Source organism: Mesocricetus auratus, unplaced genomic scaffold (assembly GCF_017639785.1).
Source record: "Mesocricetus auratus isolate SY011 unplaced genomic scaffold, BCM_Maur_2.0 Super-Scaffold_100013, whole genome shotgun sequence".
In the NCBI taxonomy this organism is placed as follows: Eukaryota; Metazoa; Chordata; class Mammalia; order Rodentia; family Cricetidae; genus Mesocricetus; species Mesocricetus auratus.
In genome coordinates, this window is record NW_024429196.1 from 64867211 (window position 1) to 64891597 (window position 24387).

The 24387-nt window shown below is 44.2% G+C and overlaps 1 long non-coding RNA gene across 2 annotated transcripts; it reads right to left on the bottom strand.

The window, feature by feature from the left end:
* Positions 1 to 489: 489 nt before the first annotated feature.
* Positions 490 to 17158, bottom strand: LOC121143633. 2 transcript variants are annotated; one of them, XR_005880902.1, is made up of 4 exons: positions 16989 to 17158; positions 11043 to 11132; positions 4883 to 5012; positions 490 to 4517 (listed from the first exon to the last, which is right to left on the bottom strand). It is a non-coding gene; the product is annotated as an uncharacterized LOC121143633 (long non-coding RNA). The 2 variants fall into 2 exon arrangements; XR_005880903.1 differs by lacking the exon at positions 16989 to 17158 and adding an exon at positions 11459 to 11546.
* Positions 17159 to 24387: the final 7229 nt, after the last annotated feature.

Below are 24387 nucleotides of genomic sequence, written 5' to 3' on the forward strand. Positions count from 1 at the left end.
ACTTGCAGGAAACATTTCATGGCTTCTCTTTGGCACATCTGAATTGCCAACATTAGAATTCTTGTACTTTGAGAGCATTAAGTAAAATAAGGACTCTAGAACTGGGCTATCATGACTGGAAATTTGATACTGAGCTAAATGGCAGGTATACAGAGTGTGGATGTTCTGGGGAGAGGGATGATTCATATTCCAAGGAGGTCAGAGTGAAATGTGACATATTTCATCATACTACTCAGAAGTGTTCACTTTAGAACCAACAAATTATTTCTAGAATTTTCCTCTCTCTCTCTCTCTCTCTCTCTCTCTCTCTCTCTCTCTCTCTCTCTCTCTCTCTCTCTCTCTCTCTCTCTCAATATATAGGCTGCACTTGACTGCAGGAAACTGAAACAGTAGAAAGTACCAGTTAGTTAAATAAATGAATGCCAGTGTAAGTCCCTGTCTTAGTCACTGTTCTATTGCTGTGAAGAGACACCATGACCAAGGCAACTCTTACAAAGGAAAGCATTTAATTAGGGATTGCATACAGTTTCAGATTTTGTCGTCATGGCAGGGAGTGTGGGGGCAGGAAGGCAGACATGGTGCTGGAGAAGTTGAGAGTTCTACATCCAGATCTGCAGACAGCAGGAAGAGAGAGACACAGGGCCTGGATTGAGTTTTTGAAACTCCAAAGCTCACCCCCCAGTGACACACTTCCTCCGACAAGGACACATCTCCTAGGCCCTCTCAAGCAGTCAAATACATGAGCCTATGGGGACATTTCTAGTCAAACCACCACAGCCCCTGTTTCCAAAGCCTGTAGAGTAGAAATGTCACCTGTTTACTCCCCACTGAATGGTTGGTGACCCCATATCACCTGCCTTGGACAGTACCTAACTGCTTGATGATTGCTTGTGAAACTTTGTTGATGAGAAATCAGTGGTCAGTTCAATTTATCTGTCAATAGCGTGGACAGTTTCCTAAAGTTGTTTCCTTTTGTATATGTCATATTTGTCCCTGTCTAAATGTTATGGCCTGGATGTGAAATGTTCTCCATAAGCTCATGAGTCTGAACACCTGGTCCCCATTGGTGGCTTTGTTTCGGGAGGCTGTGGAACCTTAGCAGGTAGACCCTCATGGGATGAAGTGGGTCACTAGGGGCTGATCTTGATATTCTATAGTCAGGCCTCATTTCTTGTCTGATTTCTGCCTCCTATTCTGGGAGGAGGGGGGAGGTCCCAGCTCCATGCCCTGCCACCCTGGTGCTGCCCGCCTCAGTGCCTTCCCCAGCATGATGGACTACACCCTCAACTTCTAAACCAAAATAAACCCTTCCTCCCTTAAGTTGCTTCTTCTCAGATATATGGCGACAGAAACCATGAAATTAACTGAAACAATCAATCTGTCTACATGGATAACAGATGAACTCATGTTTTGGGTATCTATCCATTAGGAGCAAAGAATTTCACCCTTTTCAGAACACCATTGACCAACAGTCAGAACTGTTGGCTGGGTTGTGAATTAAAGTCAATAACAGATCAAACTCTAATAAAACTCAAGAGTTTTGAATGGGTTGCCCTGTCTCTGCAAGACACAAGTCTAATGTAAAAAAGCAACACCTGGGGCTGAACATATTTTCCTGCTATATTTCTAGAACTGCCTTTTTACTTGCTTCCTGGGATGGCCTACTTTGGCATTCCCACAGCACTCATAATACGCTTTGTCACTCCAAAGTTGATTAGCAAGTCTGACTGCCACGCGCTCTCCAGAGTTGTTCTCCTTTTGGGAGCGTCTTGACTTGTAGGAGTCTCCATGGATTTTAGAGAATTGCTGAGTGTTGGCATCCTTTCTGATGGTACTCTCCAGCCTTTCCAGCTCTCCATACTCTGCAGCATCCTTCTGATTGGTTGATTCTCCCCTTTGTTCATCAAATGCTTACTGCACTGCTGGCATAGGCTCCATACATTGCTGTGCATGGGAAGTATAAAAACAAGAATTCCACCAAACTTTCATTAAATTATAGTAACTTTATAATTTAATGAAACAGATGTGATAATTGAATGAAGTGAGAACCTCTATATATTTTTTTCTTGTTTGTTTTTGAGACAGGATTTTACTCTGTGGTCCAGGTGCAGTGGTGGCAGTGACTTGCTTTTGGAATCTTGAGGACAGGCACAATCTTCTTGAACTCCTGCACTTCCACAGTATCTAGCAGGCTGATGACTTTTGTGCCCACATTCCAATGAAGCATTATGGGTAGGGTCTGAAGGCTGCTCTGGATGGTGTAGGCACAGGCAGCATCCAGTAGCAGATGGGGTAGGAGACGGAAGGAGATGTATTTCCTTGATGCCTGCTACAGTCCGAAGGGAAACACATCCCCCCACAGTCTCTGCTGGTAGTGATATTTGGGGACGTTATAGAGCATAGAAAGTGGATTAGTTTGAGGAAGTGGATTACTGGGTATGGACCTGAGTTTATAGCTTGCTCCTCTCCTTTGCTTCTTTTTTTTTGCAGGAGGGACTGGAGAAGGCTATCATGTCACCTGGGATTCCAAACACCCACTCCTGCCCAGCACTCAGCTACTTACAGGGACTCTGGGAAAAGGTGTTTGGATTACACAGGAAATGCAAGGTTGACTGAAAGGAGAATTCCTTCTATGTAGTTTTTGGAAGACCATTACCCAAACTGGGATGGGATTTGTTTGTAGTACAGTTATTTGGGGTCACCCACGAGCCTTCAAGCAACCCCACACTCGTGTCACTGTAAATAAGCTCAATTCACTCATCGGTTCAGCAAGCTCGACTTAGATGGAGTCATTTCTTTGGCATGTTCATGGTGCCCTTTCTGGGATGAAGAGATGTTTTATTCAAGTGTCCCAAGGGAAAGCGACACAATAAGTAGTTAGGACTTTGGAGTGCAGCATATGTTGACAGAGTTACTTTTTGGTGGTTATCTAGGACAAATGGCCTTGTTCTTCATTCCCTTGGCGTCCAAGTCTATTGCTGTTGTGAAGAGCCAGGGACTAGAAGGTCCTCCTCACCAATTTCTGTCTCAGTATCTCAGGACTTCCACTGATGCTAGACCCTAATCTGACTAAATAGCAAGCCTGCAAACTGCTCAGACACCCCTGCTTCCTGTGGAAGGGATGGCTTGATCCACAATAGTGTCCCCTGACTCTTGGGTCTGATTTTCCATAGCTCCACTGAGTGGCTTACCGCTCCTCCATCTGTTTCTCATCTCAGCGTTCTATAGTTTCAGTTGACAGATGTGTTCTGACCCTACAGAATGTGATGGTTGTGTTATTGCTTCTTGTTCCCTTTATTGCTTCAGGGTGATTCTTGGAAAAAAGGAGGCAGGCAGAAACATCTTCCCATCATCTAAACACTTGGTCATCTTTTCAGAAACACTGATAAGTACCACATATACTGGGCATCTTGTGAATCAAAAGGAAAGCCAGACCTTTCCCTCCTCGGCCTCCTCCTTCTCTTTTCCCATCAATATAATAAAGCACACAATAGCCCTCTTATCCCAGCACTGAACCCCGTTTCCTTGCCATCCACACATTCCTCCCAGATCTCCCCCAGGCCCTGCCCTCAGCTCAGGCAGGCAAGGCTAAGCTCTGAGTGACTAGGAGGAATGCACCATGCAGAGCAGGAGGGAGGAGAGCATTGCAAGGAGCCAGCTGCTCTTTGGAGGTTCATTTTCATTTTGGAAAGTAGCAGAAGCAATTACTATGCCTCATTAGAAGCCCCAACTAACATACCGGCTGCAAAATTATATTTGGAAAACCATACTCGCTTAGTTCTGAAGAGGCGAGAGGGCGAGAGCCGGTGCAGGAGGCTGGAGACGGGTAGACTGGGGCCCGCCTGACTTGAGGTCACATTGCCAAACAGGTGATTTGACGTTCCAGAGGAGCAAGGCAGCATTGGGACTGGGACACCAGGCCAAACAGAGACCTGAATCCAGTCCTTAGGAAAGGAGACTTTCTGGGGCGAGGCCTGTGACAAACGGGGAGTAAGTGAAAGACCATCTCTGTTTAATGTGACTGACACAGAAGTCCAGACGACACAGCTGGCTCCCGGGGGTCTGCTGCCAACTTCTGGGATCCACCCTGATGCCTGGCCCTAGGTTACATGAGAGCCCACTGCACCCTGGGAGGGTCCATCCGACCTCCCAGCTGCTTGTGGATCTAGCAGGCTAGCATCATGGTTTGCCTTCGTTCAGAATCAAAGGAATGGCCCTGGACAAGGCAATAAATATATTCTTGGGGCTAGAAAGAAAGGGACCACGGTGTTTGAGAGATGGACATGTTCCAGGAAGAGCTCAAGGGGGAAAAATGAATTTAAAAAACCAAACTTGTGATCCTGCCATCGAATGAGAACTTTTGGAATCCTTCCTTGAAAGATTGATTTTCTAAGCCAAGTGATGGAGTAGGTTACAGTGTATCAGTGTGGCATCTTAGAAAGTAGTTTTATCAGGACTGCTGAGGGTGGCTTCTTCTTAAAGAACAGGGTAATACAAACCCCAAACCAGGACTCTGCCTACAAGGATGAAGGTGAAGAAAAAAATTGACCATTAGCATTTGTATTGGTTTTCAACCCAGGCAGTACTCAGGTCTCTTACAGTGACAGTCATAGTCACCTGTATTGACTTCTGCCTGGTTATTGACCTCCGGCTTTCCCATAAAGTGTCACATATAAAATTCAGGCAGATGGTATGTGTTCTATCTTTTTTTTCAAAGGAGTGAAGTAGTAACATCAATGATGTTTTACTGACTTTCTCAGAGCTACAATCGACCAACAGCATGGCTGAGACATGAACTCAGATAACCCCCAGGTTATTTGACTCATTGTGGGTGTAACATAAGATCGTGCCACCTAAACCTGTAACTTAAGGAATACTTTACCTCAGAGTTGGGAACTAGATCTGCTGTCTGAACCACAGTCTTCAGCTCCATTCTCACACCGACACCCTTTGTCTGTGCACTTGCTTCTCTGAGTCTGAAGCTTCCTCCTCTTGCAAGGGCAGCAGCCATGCTGTGTTGAGGGGACATCTTGCTGTAGTACTTGTTCAGGAGAGTTACTCATTCTGAACTTTATTCTATGAAAACCCCTCTCCTAGACCCCAATAATGGCACATTTTTAGGTGGACACGAATCGCTTCCCGATGCTGTCTGACCTAGTACAGAAGAGTAGAGACAACTCTAAGAGATCTCTCTGGTGTCATTTACCCACAAAAGCCTCAAAGAGCCTGGGAAGTTAAACAGAGATTGGTGAAGGAGGAATAATCAGGTCAGGAGACACACAAAGCCATTGTTTAATTTGCTTTGTTTGGGTTGGAGAGCTGGCTCAGGTGTTAAGGACACTTGTTAATCTTGCAGAGGACCTGAGTTCAATTCTCAGCACCCACATGGCAGCTCACAATCATCTGTCACTCCGGTCCCAGGGAATCTGATGCCCTCTTCTGACCTCCATGGGCACCAGGCACACTTATAGTGCACATACACACATGCACACAAAACACTCATGCATATAAAATAATAAAAAGTCTAGAAAAATTAATTTGCTTCCTTTTAGGTGAAAGGCAGATAGCATCTATGGGGACCTCGTGGTAGCCTGGTCACTTTGGTTCTATATGCATGGTTTTATTTAGCATTATTAGTCCTTTCGTGTGTCTCCCCATTTGGATTGTCATGTTGGTGAGTTCGGAGCTGTACCTTTGATCTCTTTCGTAAGCACTCAAGTTATGTTGAATGAGCTGTCACCTCACATGTCTTACTCCCATTCTCTCCCAAGAACTTCCCAACGTCAGCCATGGGAATTGATGTTTTCTTCCTCCCCCTCCTCCTCCTCCACTTTCCCCTCCTCCCCCTCCTCCTCCTCATCTTCCTCCTCCTCCATTTTCACAGCTGTTACACTTCACAAGTAATTCAGAAGGCTGCCCTTTATGTGGCCAAGGGAAGAATCAATTCCTTCCTGGATACTCCCACTTTGGTGCACTGTGGGCGGGAAGGGTGGAAAATGAAGCATTATTGCTTCAAGACACTGAACTGAACCCTACCCCTGAAATGGAATTCAGTGGGTTTTCTCCTTATGATCTGTCCTCTGTAGCCCCCGCTCCAGTGTGTACAAAGGTGCTTGCAGGTTTTAAAGCACTCGTGTCCTCAGTGGTAGCGTATCTTAATCCTTATGGGGTGTCTCTGAAGGAAAAGAAGCAAATCTTAGCACCAGATACAATTTTTAGATGGCTACCTGAGAAGAAAATTGCATAGGCAGAGCTGGAAGATGGATAGGTGGATGGATGGATGGATGGATGGATGGATGGATGGACAGGTGGATGGACGGATGGACGAAAGCAGAGATGGGTGGCATATTTGAAGGGATCTGTGCAGTTCTGAGTATTCCATACTTACTCCCTTCATCTAATCTGTCTCTGTCTCTGTCTGTCTCTCTGTCTCTTTCCTCTGGAGGTATCTTTGGGTGCCATGCTCATATTATGCGTTATATCTGCTACTTTAAACGGGAGATGGCTTGAAAGATGGGGAGGAAGCAGGGATCGTGTGCATTTCCCTTCCAGTGACTGGCAGCCTTTCATTGTTCTCATCACTTCGGGCCAGTTACTCTCCTACCTGAAACGCCCATGGGTTGCAGGACCAAGGCAGACAGTGGACGGCTAATCAAATGTTGCAAATTATAGGAGATTTCTGGATGCAGAAGCATCCACTTAGCATGGCCTGACAGCTGTTCTGAATCCCTTCCCTAGAGACTGCAGGGGAGAGGGAGAGGGAAGGAAGGAGCAGAGAGGGAGGGAAGGCCATCCCCCCAAATCAATTAGGAATAAACATAAGCTTCCTTCCAAATTAAAACAACCAGACGCTAAGGACAGCTTCTCTTTAGGTCACCCTCAGTTGCTCCTGATCTCCAACTGTTTGACATGGGCAGTTCCCCTTCTCCCTTTCTCTCTGCCTGGATCTCTCTCCTCCCTCCACCACGCCCCCCTCCCCATCCCTTCTCCTTTCTTCTCTCCCCCTCACACCATGTTACCATTATTGTCAGTAGAACGAGCTGCATGCATGCCAAATCAGGTCATTCACAAATATAGAACAAACGTCTGTCACTACAGATTTACCACTATGACGAAGGCTTGGCCCTTCTGTCTGTAAAAATTGTGCCCATTAGTGCTGTGACATCCCAGCCCCCAGAGCCTTTTAACCCTCTACCTCGGCCTAACGGAGGCCAGCACTCTTCCAATAAACATTGCATGAACATCTCCAATGGTTTTACGGCAATGTCTTCACATGCAGGGCTAAGTCCAGAACACAATCTGAGTTGTTTTATACCCCCTTTCGCCAATGCCCATCTCCAAAGCCACTTTCTGGGGTTTACTGCTTAACTGTAAATATTTGTTCTGGGCTGAAATCTGCTGGGGGATATTTCCCTAATACCAGGTAGCTAACAATACTCAATTAAAGAGAATGAGCTGGAGTCGAGACACCCTCTCAAGAAAGAAGAACTAGACAAACATTACATTCTATTTATTCTAACCAGAATTCTCCGTTGGGCATTTTTAATTCATTGTGAACTTTTACACAGTGGTTAAAAGCAGACTGCTTCTCCTTTCTACCACACATTCAGATGCACTCAGGGAAAAACAGGACGGTGAAGATGAGAGGAAGAAAATAATAGAGAGAAAAGAGTCAGCGTGAGATGAGACATTGGCCTATTTATCTGGTCTTGCTCTCCAATGCTTGGGTTCATTTCAAAGTACAAAAGTCAATGGCTCACACCTATGAATGAAATAATTGCTGATGAGGGATATAATTCAATATATAACAGAGAATGTCCCCAAATTGGAGTCCTTTCTGGCTTTGCTAACAATTGCAGAAGTCTAACACTATTTTAACGGATTTCCAAAAACCCAAGATAAAACAAAAAGCCCAAAGCAAAAAGTATAACCTAAAACCTATATAACCCAAGTCTATTTTAGTGCATAGGCTGGGTCTACTTTCATAACTAAGAATTTTACTATTATTTGTGAGAGGTGGCAGTAGCAACTATCAATGTTACAATAAGAAAACCAGACCTGTTCTAATTGCTTCAAATGCCAGAGTCACCCCAATGATCCTGCTTGTAAATGACTTTGCCAGTTAATTAGGACACGGTAGTTATCTCCATCTCTGAGTTGTTTTTATTTTGTTATTTTCTTTGATCACTAGTTGGCTGGTTCAACCATCATGCACGGGTTGCAATTAGAATTTATTGCCACGTGACGTGGGGGGTGGCTTATGGGAAATGGGTTGGGAGTCTTGCAAACACTGAATCATGCAGCACATTAGCACTCACTTTCATGCATGTTCGCCTGCATGTTGATGACCTGGAAATGCAGGCTTACACTCCATATTTTTCCTTGTTGCTCCTGACTAGTTTCTTCTGTGGTAGGAATAGAACAATATGGGCTTCCTCCAGGGGACAAAACAACACCTACTTCTTCAGCATGGAAGGGTGAGAGGAGCAGATGGGTGCAAGCTATGCTCAGAGGGGGCCAGCAGAGCACATGATGGAAAGGGAAGGGCACTACCTGGCATCACACCTGGGTGCTGCCAACCATTTTGGCAGCCAGGTTGGCTAGGGAACAGGAAGAAGGCTCAGGCCCAGAGGAGAAGGCGTTCGACTAGTGCCATCTTTCCAGGGGAGAATCGTTTTGGTAGCTGGTTCCTGGACCAGAGGGCTTGATAAGCTCAAATGCTGAGCCAGCATGATGGAGCAGCCTCGTTATACTAGCACTTGGGAAGTAGGCGAATCAGGAGTTCAAAGACAGTCTGAGCTATAGGAGACCCTGCTTCAATGATGCATTGGGAGGACCACAGTTCTACTTCTCACAAACTATTATAAAATTTAGAACATTATAAGCATTTTTCCTGGGTTCTCAAAGACCAGGAGAGAAAAATTTCCCATCACCTTGTTGCCTTAGTGGAGACTCACCACATTTAATGCACACACATTCATTTTTTATGCAATGTGGGTGCATGCTGATGGTTTTATCTTATGTTCATGGAAAAGAGAAAAGGTATGTTTCAGGAATAGACAAATATGACTGTGTTGGTTCCACAAATGAACTGTGTAGCACCCAGCACCTGGGAAGCAGAGGAAGAGGGGCTGTAAATTTGAGGCAGATGTGGCCTACATATCTCCATACAGACAAACAAACAATAACTAAGGAAGGTGGCACACACACTGTTCTCTGTTGGTGACATAAGAGATCTCGTTTGCTGGAAGAAGGATGAGCGTTGGTACCCGGGGTCTCCACACCTGACAGTTGTGGGTTGGAGACAGTCTATTGCTCTTGCCAACTGATCAGAAGGAAGAATGTGTTTACGCAGAAGCCAGCTTCTCCCCACTTCACACGCTATGTATGCCTCTTTTCCAGTTTTCTTGCCAGAGAGCCTTCCTTGTGTCAAGAGTGGGGCAGTGGAGGTGGCATGGCAATGGCATTACTGAAGGATAGTCTGATACAATGAACGTTTGATAGGAGTTTCTACCTTAAACAAGCTGTGTGGGCTTTAGGGCTTACGGATTTTAGTGCAACACAACAACTCCACCTAGAAGTGTTGGTGCAGCTTGGTGACTTCCTAAGCATGGGAGAGACCTTGCTTGGTCCTAGACATGATTATGTGTCAGCAAGGCCCTCTGAGTCTGTTTTCTGTTGCAATAACTGAATACCACAGACTGCATCATTTATAAAGAATCCAGTTCTGGAGGCTGGGAAGTAGAACGGTACCTACTGATGGCCCTTTTTTTTTTCTTTTCTGCATTCTTAAGTTTTTGGTTGTGAGTCTAGCCTTTAACAACTGAGCCATCCCTCTAGTCCCCTTGCTGTATTCTAATGTAGCAGAAGGCGTCACTTGGTAAGACAGAGCAAAGGCATGCCAACTCAAGAATTTCCTCCTCTTCTGCTAAAACCTTCAGTCCCAACAAGGGATTTCCCACTCTAAGGACTAAGTAATTCCAGTTAGTTCCCAATGTCGAACACAGAGACCAAAACACGGTTTTCATTTTACCAGTCTCACCTCTCCTTCCAGTCTGATGGGTAGCAAGTTGTAAGAGAAAAGACATTCTATTTGTCTTTTTCCCTTGTGCAGAATTATGGAAGAAAAATCTAAGAAGAGAAGGCCATTTGAAGAAAATGACAGACAAGGGACGGGGGTGGGGACACCAGGGCACAGTATCACTGGGCAGTGAGCAAGAGGAAGGAAGTCTGCAGGAAAACCTTTACTTACAAACTCAATTTAGAATAAGGTCTTCATTGTTTGTCTTAGAATGGCCAGAGTTCGTGAGGTCTTGCTTTGACCCCAGGGGCCCCGTTCCTCCATTCGAGGCCAGCTCTGAGTAGGAGGAAGCCATATATCTCCTAAGAATATTTCTGTCTTGTGCTTAAGTTAGTCACATTAAGAGAGGGAAATGAGGTCATGTGAACTTTCCCTGGACATGGCGATGGGAGTGTCCCAGCTGATACAAAGGATTCCTTGTGAAGCACGCTCCTGTCTGGGGAGAGTCAAGCTTACTTTACTGACTGTCCTTGACTTCACCAACTCTATGGAGGTCAAATAACATCCTAGAATGGTGACTCTGTAACATGCTGCTGCACATGCAGGTGGCCAAAACACATGGTAGGAAAGGCCCTAAATTAAATGATGCTCTCCAGAGCAAGTGAGGCTAGGTATAGGATATTTTAACAACTGGTCAATTCTGCTGCTAGTTTCCCCATTATTTCAATTCTCACATAACAATGATTGCCAGACAGCTGGTAGGCTAGGATTAAGTCCTAATGTGTCAGGCTGGCAAGACAGTGGGTAAAGGTACTTGTTGCCAAACCCAAGTCTGATTGTTGGGACTCACATGATGGGAAGAGAGAGATGTCTCCTGAACGCTGTTTTCTGACTTCCCCATACTCTGTATCCATGTACACCCCCTCACCCAATATAGTTGTTTTAAACCTTAAAAGTATAAGCAATTGAATTGGCACCAAATAGGGTTCAATAGGGTTCAACGGCAAAGAAGAATACTTACCTGGGGCTTCCTTGGTACCCCAGAAATACTGTTAGAATCTTTCATTGGTAAGGATCTCTCTCTTGTGTGGCCGGAAAGCATGATGGTGGTCTAGGCACAAAATGAGGGGACATGTTCTTAAAACAAAAATTAAGAATTTTACAGAGCCCATAACCACAAAGCTCCTGACCCCTTCCCTTGGAGAGTCACCAGCTTCAGTTTCTTGTGTAATGACTGGTGACAGGTCCCTCCCTACACTACTGCAAATTATGAGTAAAAACCCAGGGAAAGACGTCAGAACTCTCCGGGAGCTAGTGAAAGCAAAGGGGGGGGGGCTGGCTCCTTTTCTTAACAGAAATGTCGCCACAAACTGGAGTTGAAGAAGAAGGAAAACACTTGCTTTGACACCTGTACCCATATACTTCTTACTTTCTCACCTTGGAAATAACTGATTCCAACTGGCCCAAGAAAGGGGGGCTGCCAAGCTCTTGGGATGATGCAGGATCTGAGCATTCATTCTGCAAGGGCCTGTGTTGACAGTAAGTATGCTGCACCCAAACAAAACTGAACGCAGCCAAAAGCAAAGCCAGAGTGATTGTGAAAAGGTTGGAATGTCTGTCTGAACCCTACCCTGGTTTGGAAAGATGCAGACTTAAGAACAAACAACAACCACAAGACCCCCAACAATGTAAGAGCGACTTGCTATCTGAGCGAGAGACAGAAGTGAGCACCCAACCACACACAGCGTAGACTCCAGAGCACTTCAGAGAACGTCAAGTTCAAGGGCAGTCTTCCTGAGCCAGATATCTGGGGTACGGACATGTCTGACGACTCGTATGCCATTTGTGTAACTCGTACGTGCCCCAGATCAGCGTTGGGAGCTCGTTTTCAGCTTCTCACAGTTCCAAAGCCTTTCTTTGTTTTGCGCTCTACAACTACCTTGCCCACAATAACCACCCTCCAAAGAGGCATTTCATGCTTATTGCAGGCATCACTACTTTTTCTTATAAACAATTCATTGGCATTGCTGAATCACCTCTCCTTCCTGCATGCTACACAATACTCCATGTCCAAAACAAATCGCTTATCACAAGTATTTGCGCATGAACCATTGGTGAGTGGGGCCTTGGGTCTGGTGATTCACAACCTGAAACAGCTAAGCAGACAGAATGCATAATACGTGTTGGAAGGCTGTTTCATCAGTCAATGATGATGATAGCCTGTAGTAAAATCCATGTAAGGCCTGAGAGTGGAGAGAGTGGTTAGGGAGACTTGGTTAAGGTCTCCAGTATCTGTTGCCTGCAATGGGAGTGCATTAGCAGGAGGAATGCTCTATTTTGTAATTCTAAGGTCAAATTTTGATGCATTTCAGGCCTTGTAAAGATAGATCCCGTGAGCCAAATATCCCTTGATATGTTTTTCCTTGTTTCTGTGACAAAATAACTAACAAAAGCAATCTAAAGGAAGTGGAGTTGCAGGGCCCGGGTTTTACAGGGTGCATTCACCGTGGGAGGGCAGACTGCAGAATGGATCTGTTGTGGCAGAAGCATACAACATAGCTCTTCACAGGGCAGATGGACCAGAAAGCAGAGAGCAGCAGTAGATGCAGGGCCAGGCCATGATGCTCAAGCATGTTCCCATTGAGTTGTCTCCATCAGCCAGGCAGCACCTACCAAAACTTCCACAAACTCTTAAGACACCACCCCTGGGTGAGGACCAGGTGTGCAAACTCACTGGCCTGGAAGACATTTTGAGTCACACCATAATATAGCCCATTACCTGATTTTACATGGCCTGTAAGAATATTTTTTAATGCTTGGGGAAGAGACAAAAGTTGTAGTTTGTGACACATACATGTTTTCTAAAATTTACGTTTATATTTTAATGTCCACAAGTAGCATTGTGTCAAAGCACTGTCACAGCATACTGCACGTGGCCGTCTTTGCGCCATATTGACAGAGTTGTGCAGTCACAACAGAGACCACATGGCTGCCAGACGAGGAAAATATTTGCTATGGCCCCTTACAGAAGGAGTTTTCTAACCCTAAGAAAGTCCTAGTTTATTTTTAAATTCATCTTGGGTCCCTAGATAAATGTGAGTATTCACAAAAGTACATGGATTCTTTCAAACAGAAAATTGTTTCTTGACCTACTGGAAAATGAACCGTCAATTCTGATAAAGTAGAATATATAGACGCAGTTATTATTAAAATCAGAAAAAAGTACAAACATTTGTTTTGAGGATAAAATGTATAGACTAGACCCTGACATGGGTCAAGTGATAGAAATGAGATCTAATTGACATGTAAAGTGGGCTTATTACTAATTTAAACAAAACAACAACAAAAAAAAGAAATGAGATCTAAGCATCCTGTTTGTCAATGAAATGCAAGTTAAAACTGTAATGGGGCAAACAAGATAGCTTAGCAGGTAAATATACTTGTCACCAAGGTTAAGGATCTGAGTTTCATCACTGATGCCAACATGGTAGAAGGAGAGAATCAATCTGTGCATATTTTACTCTAACCTCTGCATATGAGCTGTGGCACCCACCATTTCCCACCGCCCCAAAATAAAATAAATAAATATAATTAGGAAGAAAAACTTAATAGTTGTCCAAAAAATGTAGAAGTCTGATAATACAAAAGAATTATGAGTTGTATGGGCAATACTTATGGATAAAACCACTTCAGAGAGCAGGACAAGAAGTCACAATAAAACAGAAAATGTGTGGTAAGAAAGTCTAAGGATTCCACTCCAGGCTTATTGTCTCTGGTTAATGTGATGGTTTGAATGAAAATGTCCAGAATGGGCTCATATATTTAAGCACTTGGTCCTCATTTGGTGGAACTGCTTGGGAAGGATTAGGAGGTGTACCCTTCTTAGAAGAGGTATGTCACTGGGTGATGGCTTCGAGGTTTCAATAGACTCACATCATCCACAGTATCTTTGTCTCTGTGTCATGGTTGTGTCTCAAGATGTAGGCTCTCAGCTACTGCTCCAGCACCAGGCCCAGCTGCCTGCTGTCATGCTTGCTGCTATGTCTGTAAGCCCTAAATAACACTTTCTTTTATAAGATGCCTGCGTTATGGTGTCTTCTCACAGCAGTAAAAGGAACTAGTATAGTGAAGAAATTGTGGTGCCTATGAAAAAACTGTAAAAGCAGGGATGTTACAGGCAAGCACACTGAGCTGTGCTTCTGGCTCCTTTGTGACTAATTCTAGTCATCAGGCTTAAGTGACACATATTATGGAGCACACATACATCTGATATGAGGCCTTCCAAGTTATAATTATGCTTTAGAGAAGTTACACTGGGATCTAGAAACTATTTCAAAGTAAACAATGATAGTCTATCAAAGCTTCCTATTGTCCTACAAATTCTTGTCATTATACTATAAAATGTTACATGTCAAAGCATTAAACATGCCTCGAAGGGAATTCATAGCAAAATTAAATATATTAGGAAAGGAAAAAAGCTGAAAAAAACCCAATAACCTTTGAATATTAGATTGAGGTCCCCAGATACAGACCTTGAGCCAATTCAAGGGCAAGTAGTTTATTAGGAATGAACTAATTAGCGCAAACTGATACAGCAAAGTATCACAGATTGGGTGGATCAAACAAAAATGTCCATCCTCACAGTTCTGGGGGCTGCAACTTAAGATCAGAGTGTCAGAAGGTTGCTTTCTCCTGATGTCCCTCTGTACCTTGCAGATAGTCCTCTCCCCACTGTGTCTTCCCAGCGTCTCACTCTGGGCTTCCCTGTGTGTCCTTGTCTCTCCTTAGAAGCACACCAATTAGATTGAACTACAGCCCACACACATGATCTCTTTTAAATCCCATTGCCCCTTTAAATACTCCATCTCTAAATACAGCCCTTCTGTGGTCAGGGGTTAAAGATTCCAGCTTAAGAATTTCGAGACATGTCTGTGCTGAATTTGGGGAGTCCACAATTCAGCTGACGGCGGGGAGATGGGATTATAGGTAGAAACCGGTAGAGAAGAGAGATGTGTTATGAAGCAGCTATCACAGCAGGTAGCTGAGCTCTGTTGTCACTGAGGGCCAAGCAAAAGTCTAGAAACCTGTGCAGAACACACTTCAGGAATGTTCTCAGGCAGCCAAGGAGCCAGGATCTTAAACCCCATGGTCTACGGCTCAAGAGGAACTGGGAAATACTTCATGGTTCTAACTTTATGGCCTTGTTTCACTTACGGTCTTCTCAGAACAAGAACTAACTTGAGTCCCATGAGAACTACATTAATTTTTTTCTGAGGGGACACTTCCGGTGCCTTCCAAATGGCTCCATCTCATAAAGATTTTGCAACCTTTCCCATGGCCATACTGGGGACTACACCTCTGACATGGGAGCCTCTGACAGACAAGAAGCATCCAAACCATAGCTTCCACTGAAGTTTTATCATATGGGCAGAATAATCCTAGCAAACAAGGATTTTTTTTGCACCAAAGTGAATCACAGAACAAAGTTTAACACAGAGGAAAAAAGCCTAAAAGATAAATAGGGGGAAACGGACATGATGAATGTATTGTCAGACTTCCTGGAAAATGCGTATGTTTATATCAATGGATGAGTATTGCTTCCAGCCTTCACTGAAGGAATTTCTTTTTTTTTTTTCTTTTGGCATGGGGTGATAACAATAAGAGCTGAAACTCATCACTGGTCAAAAGGCTGATAGTGATGTGCAATGCTCAGCCCTAAATGGAATGTCTATGTCCCTCCTGCCAAGGCTCAAGGAACACAATGCAAGAGAACACATGTGAGAGCCCGAGGTTGGGGAGGAGAGCTGAGAAGTCGCATCCTCCGGACATGACATGGCTATTGCATACATGAACTCACTGCAGCTGTGGATATCTGTACAACATTGGGTGTGCCTCCATTGCATCATGCATGGGAGAGGAGGCTTATGAGGCCTTACCATTCTGTGGAGGATTATGGGCCCTTAGTGTGTGCTGGTGGTAGGGGCATCATTTTCTGCAGGGATGTAGCTGCTGATAAGTTGTCCATGTTCCTGTAAATAAGCCCCCATGCACACAGTCATGATTAAACTCAGTGAGTCCAAGAAGGAGGAGAACATACATCAAAGTGGGAGGCAGTCAAGGGAGTGAGAGAAGGTGATGGAGAGGGAGTGAAAATACCCCAAACTCAGTATATGCATATATGAACTTGCCAAAGAGTTACTTTTTAACAGATTTAAACTTTAGGGAGATGGCTGTGCTGAAGGGATTATCATATTCATCCTACTCACCCCCAACTCAGAGGGTCTGATTTGAACTATAATACTTAAAATATAAAAACTGAGCTATAACAAGGGGCGCGGCCTCTCAATCAGTTCCCAGAATCAATCCGGTTTACAGATTCAGAGCCCTCCGAGTGATGGAGAAGCTGGTCCCCTTGAGGAAAGACCCTGGTACACTGACAAAGATTTATGTTGTTAATCTTTCTCCTAGCCTTCCCCAAAGGGACATCTAACCTTCTACTAGGGTTAAGTGTACATTGAGAAAAATGAAATAATCAGAGCTTTTGGATACTGCCGAACACTGGGTATGAATTGAATCTGAATCCAGGGAAACCAGTTGGAATAGGGGCTTATGGAAGGAAGTAACTTATGGATTAAGTAATAGTGTTTTCCTTCAGTTCTGTCCCACAATGGCTCAGTGGTTCTCTGGACCCATCCTATGATTATTTCCGCAGGTCTAAAATGCATAATTGGAATGGACACACTCGGCAGCTGGCAGGACCTCCCCACCTCCACGCTGATTCACTAATCTTAAAATGTGGGCCAATAGAATGAGGGAGATCAAGAGAAAACCACTAGAACTTCCCCTGCCTTGGAAAAATAAATCAAAAGCAATGCCACGTCTGTGGGGGGGGGGTTTCAGAGATTAGTGCTAACATCTGGAACTTTCAAAATGAAGGGGTGAGGATTTCCATCAGATTCCCACTTACCTTGCCTGCTGACACCATGCAGAAGGCAGCTGGATCCAGGAGAATGATGCTGGATTATCAAAAGCATGACCAGGTGGTGACTGTCATTACAGCTGCTGCACACCTGCTGGGGCTTCCTTGCTTGAAGAAATGAACATGTCTTGTATCTGGCATGCGGCAACCAGTTTGACCAATCTGCTTTTCTTCATATCTATCAGAAAGGACCAACAGAAGCAGTTCACCATACACTTTTGCTATCTTGCCTCTGAGATGTCCAACTCTCCAGATGATTTCATAAATTGTTTCATGGGGAATCTCAATCGTCGTTTTCCTTCCAAAGATGTCACATTATCCTATTACGTTGATGATAATGTTCTGATTGGAGCCAGTGGTTCAGACAATAACAACAATAAAACAGCTACTTTAGGCTCATTCTTATGATTTGTATTTTAGTATACAGAAGTAAATCTGATAAATATTTGGAGACCTTTGACCCCTGTGAAATTCCCATGGATTCAGCTCATACATTTCTCCCCAAACATAAAGGATACTGCATGTGAGCCCCCTCCTACCACCAAGGAGGAGCCTATTAGGCATCTTTGGATGTTAGAGGCAACACATTTCTCATGTGAGAAATCTACCTAGTGAACCAGAAGGTGTCTAGTTTTGAAGGTTTCTCAGAACAAGAAAAGGTACTAGTCAATGTTCGGCTACTTGGGCTGTGATAGTAGGTCCCATGATACTTGAGGTGTCAGTGGAAGACAGAGGTGGTATTTTGTTTTTGTGTTTAACCTTTGACAAGCTCCTATGGAGAATACTTCTCCTAACATGAGCACCAGTGGACTTATGTTTTCGATCTCATAACAGTATGTATTCCACACGTCATTATTTCTGATCCAGGAGGCACATTAACGCACATATGTTTATGGAGGTTATGATCTTACTGCACTACCCACAACCGTGAAGCAGCTGGCCTAACAGAGAGGTGGAATGACCTTTGAAAGACTCAGTTACAGCACCAGCAAGGCAGCAATACCTTGCTGAGCTAGAGCTAGGTTCTCCAGAAGGCCGCAGATGCTCTTAATCAGCACTCAGTATGTGGGGCTGTTTCTCCCACGGGCACCATTCATCGGCCCAGGAATCAAGGGCGGTGAGTACCCATAGGGACCCACTAGCAAAGTTTGCTTTCTGTTTCCATGAGTTATGCTGTACTGGTTCAGAAATCTTAGTTTCAGAGGGACAAACACTGACACCAAGAGACAAAACTGTCATTGCATTGAATTGGAAGTTAAGATGGTCACCCAGCCACTCTGTACACCTCATGCTTCAGAATCAATTGGTAAAGACCCTACTGTGCTCTCTAGAGTGACTGACCCCAACTATTAGGGGGGAAGATTGCATCCCTAATTCACATCCTCTGAAGAAAAAGTGTGTTGTTGGGTGTTGGTGGCACATGCCTTTAATCCCTGCACTAGGGAGACAGAGACAGGTGGATCTCTGTGAGTTCGAGGCCAGCCTGATCTACAGAGTGAGTTCTAGGACAGTCTCCAAACAATACAGAGAAACCCTGTCTCAAAACACCAAAAAAAAAAAAAAAAAAAGAAAGAAAGAAAGAAAGAAAGAAAGGAAAAGTGTGTCTGGACACAAGGCATTCTTTACAGTACCTTTTAATGTTATCAGGCAGTATGATTAAAGGTAATGAAAACTTATAACCCAAGCTTGTTGGGACCACCAGTGCCTTAGATCCTCCAGGAAGGAAGGCTTGCATCATATCACCATGTAAAAAAAAAAAACCGTCACCAATTATTGGAGGGAAAGGGGATAAAGAATGGGTAGTAGGAAAAGGGAGTCACGAAACTCAGCTACATTTGCACAACCAGTTACAGAAATGAGGGTTGTAGTTGCCCTGGATACTTCCTGTTTTATTGTTTTTGTTGTTGATGTTGTATGTGCGCAGCATTGTGTCTCTTATCAGGATTCCAAGTTCTGGGTCAGAGAACTCACATCAGAAGGAGGAGTGGAAAACAGTCTTACACCACCACAGACCTTCAGATACCTCTCCCACTTTCCGGGCCGCTATGACCTTCCTTTAGTAGAGGGCAAAAATACAATTTCCTACAGTTTCATACTTCTATCATTGTACTTTGGTCGTTACCCCCCTCTCCTCGACACGCATACGCACACACTTTTTAATATATTTTAGAGACCAGACATTTACTTTCTTGAAGTTCTGAAGGCTGAAAATCTGAAACTTAGGTGACTACAGGTTCATGTTCCTCCAGATGCTTGAGGGAAGAATCCTTCCCATGTCTTCCTCACTTCCGGTGGCTCCCGGAGACACTTGATATGTCTTGGCTTATCCCATCCGTCTCTCTTCCATCCTTACACTGCCTTCTTTGTGTCTGTGTCTTTTTTGTTTCCTTTCATTTTGTTTTGTTTCGAGTCAGGGTTTCTCTGTATTGCTTTGGAGGTTGTCCTGGAACTTGCTCTGCAGACCAAGCTGGCCTCGAACTCACAGAGATCTGTGTCTTTTCTTAATGAGGTCACAAGCCCTTATTTCATACAGTCTAGTCATTGGCTTGGAGGCTCATCACAATTCAGTATAACTTTGTCATACTTTGGTTATATTTGTAAAGACTAGTTTTCAAAACTAGTCACATACTCAGGTACCTGGTATGGAGACTTGAACGTGATTAGAGGAGATAGGAAATACTTGTCAATTCTAGTCCATTCTCTAGCCTCCAAATTCATATCTTCCCCTTATGTGCAATATACTCATGCCATCTCAAGACTCTTAACTCAATCCTAATGTCTGAGTGCAATCTGGCATCAACTGTAAGACCAAAATCACATGTAAATATTATCAGTTCAATGAGTTCCATAGCTCATCATTTAATTATTTAAATTAGCTTTCCCAGGCTGCCAGTTCATCTGCAGATATCAATCACATTCTTCAAATCCTTGTTGATCTTCCACACATTTCACTATTTCACAGGGGAGTGCAAGTCAGTAGGCAAGAGAATATGTGTGTGTGTGTGTGTGTGTGTGTGTGTGTGTGTGTGTGTGTGTAGGATAAACTGACTTGTGTGTTGTGTTTCTGGTTGGATCCTCAAGACACACTCCTTTACTTAATCTCTATAAATGTTATCTACCCCAAGCCTTGTGTTCTCTCTAGTATCGTATCCATTCTTGGCATGACGATGTATATCAATTGGTAGAGGTCTTGCTTGTCATGTACAAAGCCCTGAGCTGAATCCTTAGTACCTCATAATCCAGAGGTTCATGCCTATAATGCCAGAACTTGGAAGATAGCCAGGATGATCAGAAGTTCAAGGTCAACCTGGGCTACATATTAAGTTAGAGGTAGGCCTGTGCTACACATGCTTTTTCATATTTTTACTTTTTGTATTTTGGTGAGAATTTTCATAATCATTAAGCACAAGCTAGTTCACTTTTGCTTAATACTTTCTTGCTCTATTTACCTTTCCTCTGACATCTTACTATAAACTGTAAAGGGAAATCAGGTAACACTTCCCATACCTTGTTTGGAAATCTCATGCGTTCAATATCCAAGTTCATTGTCATAAGTTCTGTCTCCACCCAACAGCAGAACAAATTCAGTCAAGTTCCTGATGCTTATAACAAGAATGGGATTTCAGCTTTTATCTTATTTATTATTATTACTAGTGTGTGTACCTGTGCATGTATGTGCGTGTGTGTGTGTGAGCATGTGAGTGCATATGAGTGCATATGAGTGTGTGTGTGTGTGCCTGCCTGTATGTGGGGGCAGAGACGTGTGGAGGCAGTGGAAGGTCAGTGGAAACTTTTTGGAGTCTGTTCCCTCCTTCCACCATGGGTTCTAGTGTTCAAACGCAGCTCACCATGCCTGTACAGCAAGCACTTTTGCCCACTGAGCCATTTTGCTGACCCAGGGTCAAAAAAATACATTCATAATTTTCTAGTTTTCACCGGAAATGCCTTTGGCATCCATATTTCTACCAACATTCAGATCACGACAGTGTGTCTTCTCTGAGGTGATAGACTTATCTTCAGTCCCCCCTCTCCTTTTGGGGCCCTTAGCACAGGCTCCTTAATGTTCACACTTCTACCAACAATCTCTCCAAGGCAATCAGTGGAGGTTTTCCCACTGTGTGGTTTGAATTTCTTTCCAACACAACTGTCACTCTGTTTAAAAGCCACATTAACTGTCTTTTTTTTTTTTTTTTGGGTCAGGATCCCTTAGCAAGTCACAGTAAACAGTTTAAAAACATAAGAAATCTTCCCCTCTTCAAGTTCTACAGGGAAGCAAAACCCCAAAGGTACTGACAAATCCATAAGACCTTCAAAGGCTACAAGGAAGAACCATTTATTGCCCCTTCTCAACCTCAGGCCAGCGTTCCCTGGCTTACAGCGGTATTGCTCCCACTCTTAACATCTGTCTTTATGTGTCCTTTTCCTTCTGTCTCCTCCAAATCCACGCCACACACAATTAAACAGGATACACTGTGCAGCATCAAATTCACTGAAAAAGACCGTGATGCTCAAATGTCTGTCTAGGTTGTGCCAAAATTGTCAAAGCAACAAAAACAGACCTGTTGCTTTGATAAGAATCGCTCAATAGCCATAAAAAGCTGTCAACGTGCCCCAGCTTTGTCAACGGCCTGCAGTCTTGTCTGCCACTAGGGTACACAGCACATCCACACTGGCTAAAAATCAGAAGGAACCATGTGGCGACTCAATCACATGATTCCTGAAAGGTCTTGGGATAGATTTTGGGGTAGTGTTAGTTGTCTCCAAGAAGGATTTAAAGAGTTAAGTCTCACTGAGTTAGATGCTTTAGGAAGTAAGAGGGAGTCTATGACTAAATGTCCAGGAAAAGTAAGGCCTAGAGCTAAAGGTAAAACTGGCCAGGAAGGAGCCATCCTTAGGAGAGCAAGGTCATGTCTATGGCCATACAGCATCTTGTGGTTGTCTGGATTCTGACATGGTTGTTTGCAGTGGTCTTGCTTTTTCCCAGGTGCATCACAGCTTTGGCATGGGTCTGTCTTGGTTTGACACTCAGTATTCACATTCTGTGGGAGAATAGCCAGGCTAGCTCCTGGATAGCAAAAGCTACCTTGTTCTTTCTTGTCGTTTAACCCAAACATCTTAGAAGCCAGTTACTAGGTTGCCATACCAAAATACTGCAGACTGGGTAGCTTCAACAACAGGAATTAACTAATTAGAAATATATATTTTTTGAGATGAAGTCTCACATTGTAGCCCAGACCTGCCTGGTAGTCATAATCTCATGACCCCCCCTGCTGTAGCTTCTTGAATCCTAAGATAACCAGAATGCACTGTTATTTCCAACTCAGAAGTTCATTTTCTCATTATTTGGAAAACTGGAGGCATCTGAAGATTTTGTTTCAGTTGAGGCTTCTCCCCTTGGTTTGCAGGTGACTACATTCTCTCTATTCTTCATGTGGACATGGAGGAGGAAGACATCTGTGGTGACTCTCCTTCTAAGGATTCCTGCAGGCCTCATCCTTGAGACCCTTGCACACCCTTAATTACCTCTTTACCAACCTTCTCTCCAAATACAGTCTTATAGGGAGGTAAGACTCCAGCCTAAGAACTTAGAATGCCAGGAAGATAGCTCAGCAAGGTACTGTCTGTGAAGACCAGGGAGCCACAGTTTGCTCCCTGGAACCTTCATAAAAGTTGGAAGTGGAGGTGCCCAACTGCAAACTCAGCATTCTACAGCAAGATGGGAGGTGGAGACAGGAGAATGGGCCAGCTGATGGGCCAGCTGGCCTGGAGTGTATGGCATGGAAGCAGAAATGAGAAACCTTGCTCAACAAAATGGAAGGACAGAAAAGACTCACAAAACCTTTCCTCTGACCTCCATGTGTGCATTATGACATACGTGTGCCTGCACACTCACACACACACACACACACACACACACACACAAATAAATAAGGTAGGGAGCAAAGAAACTCAGCCCACAGCACTGTGCATTAGAATCCAGAATTTCTAGCAAAAGCTTCCGAGGAAAGCAGAGGTGATCTGCATATGGATGGAAGTATTAGAAATGGGCAAATATCTAACACGGCGGTGTAGAGGATGCAGGAGAGAGGTTAGAGACAAATAGGCTTGCTCCAATGGTGTTAGGATGGCTCTATTGGTAACTATTGCTTTTATTTTCATGATGCTCCAATATTGCTGTTAGAGCAATCAAGATGCAAACACCTATGGGGAAGTTGATAAACTACTCGAACTTGTTCACTCCTTTAGTGAACAAATCAGTGAAAGCTAGCATGAGCTCCATCCTCATGTTTTGGGAAAGACAACCAGAAAGGGAAATAGCAGGGGACTGAAGGTGAGGAAGGGGTTCCACAGAAGAATGGAGGTGCCTAGAGGAAAGCAGGAGACATTCCTGACTGCCGGCACTGCTGTGTACCTTAGGGTTTCCAAAATGATGTCAGACTTCTGCTTCAGGAGCATGCCAGCCTCATTGGTGACAGTGCCCCGGTGCCCTGCAAGATGGGATAGAAGAAGAATGTTCCTCTTCCAGCGCCCTTCACCTCCTACCCCACAAGACTTGCTCCTCTAAAACAATCATCTCCTAGGTCTCATGTCTGTGACCTGGGAGGCCAAGGCAGGAGCAGCTAGAGCTTGAGGATAGCCTAGGCTATCAGGGAAGGTTCCAGACCAAACTGGGCTACATAGTGAGACCTTGTCTCAAGAACAAAAACAAGCAAAAAGCAGTCATTCTCCTAGGCAGAAGACAGTGACCTTGTGATCCTTCGGTCTGATTTGTTCTTTTCAGTTAATTGTTCACTTAGAAGAAATGCACTCAGCAAAAGAAACTGGCTACGTAAACTGCAGACTGGAAAACATCCAGAGGGGCCCTAAGCATGGGAACTATACCTTGATTCAGGAAAGATCGCTATGGAAGAGAGCATGGTGTTAACTTACACCTTCAAATCAAGGTGCAATGTTGCCACCTGGACCAAATCTATTTATCAAGATTCCAATCGCCTCACCCTCCCTGGGGAAATGAGGGGATATTGGAGGGGTTGGTGGGAGGGCGTGGGAGGAGGGGAGGGAAAGGGAGAGGGACCTGGAATTGATATGTGAAGCAACCTTGTTTCTAATTTAAATTTAAATAAAAAAGATTGCGATCTCCCAGAACTACTAGTAGACCCAGGACCAGCACCCCTCTCCTAACCCTGAGTCCCATAGGACACCACCCTATTCTGCCCTGCTCTTTCACGCGGGTCCTCTGGAGGCTAAATGTTTATTTTGAAATGGAATGACAACTGGAAAAGGCTTTCGTTTTCATGTGGGAAAACTCCTCCTAAAGTGTTGCTTTCTCTTCATGATGTTCAGCACAGCAGCCTGGAATGCTTTTGGCCGCCAAGCTCTAGCTGAT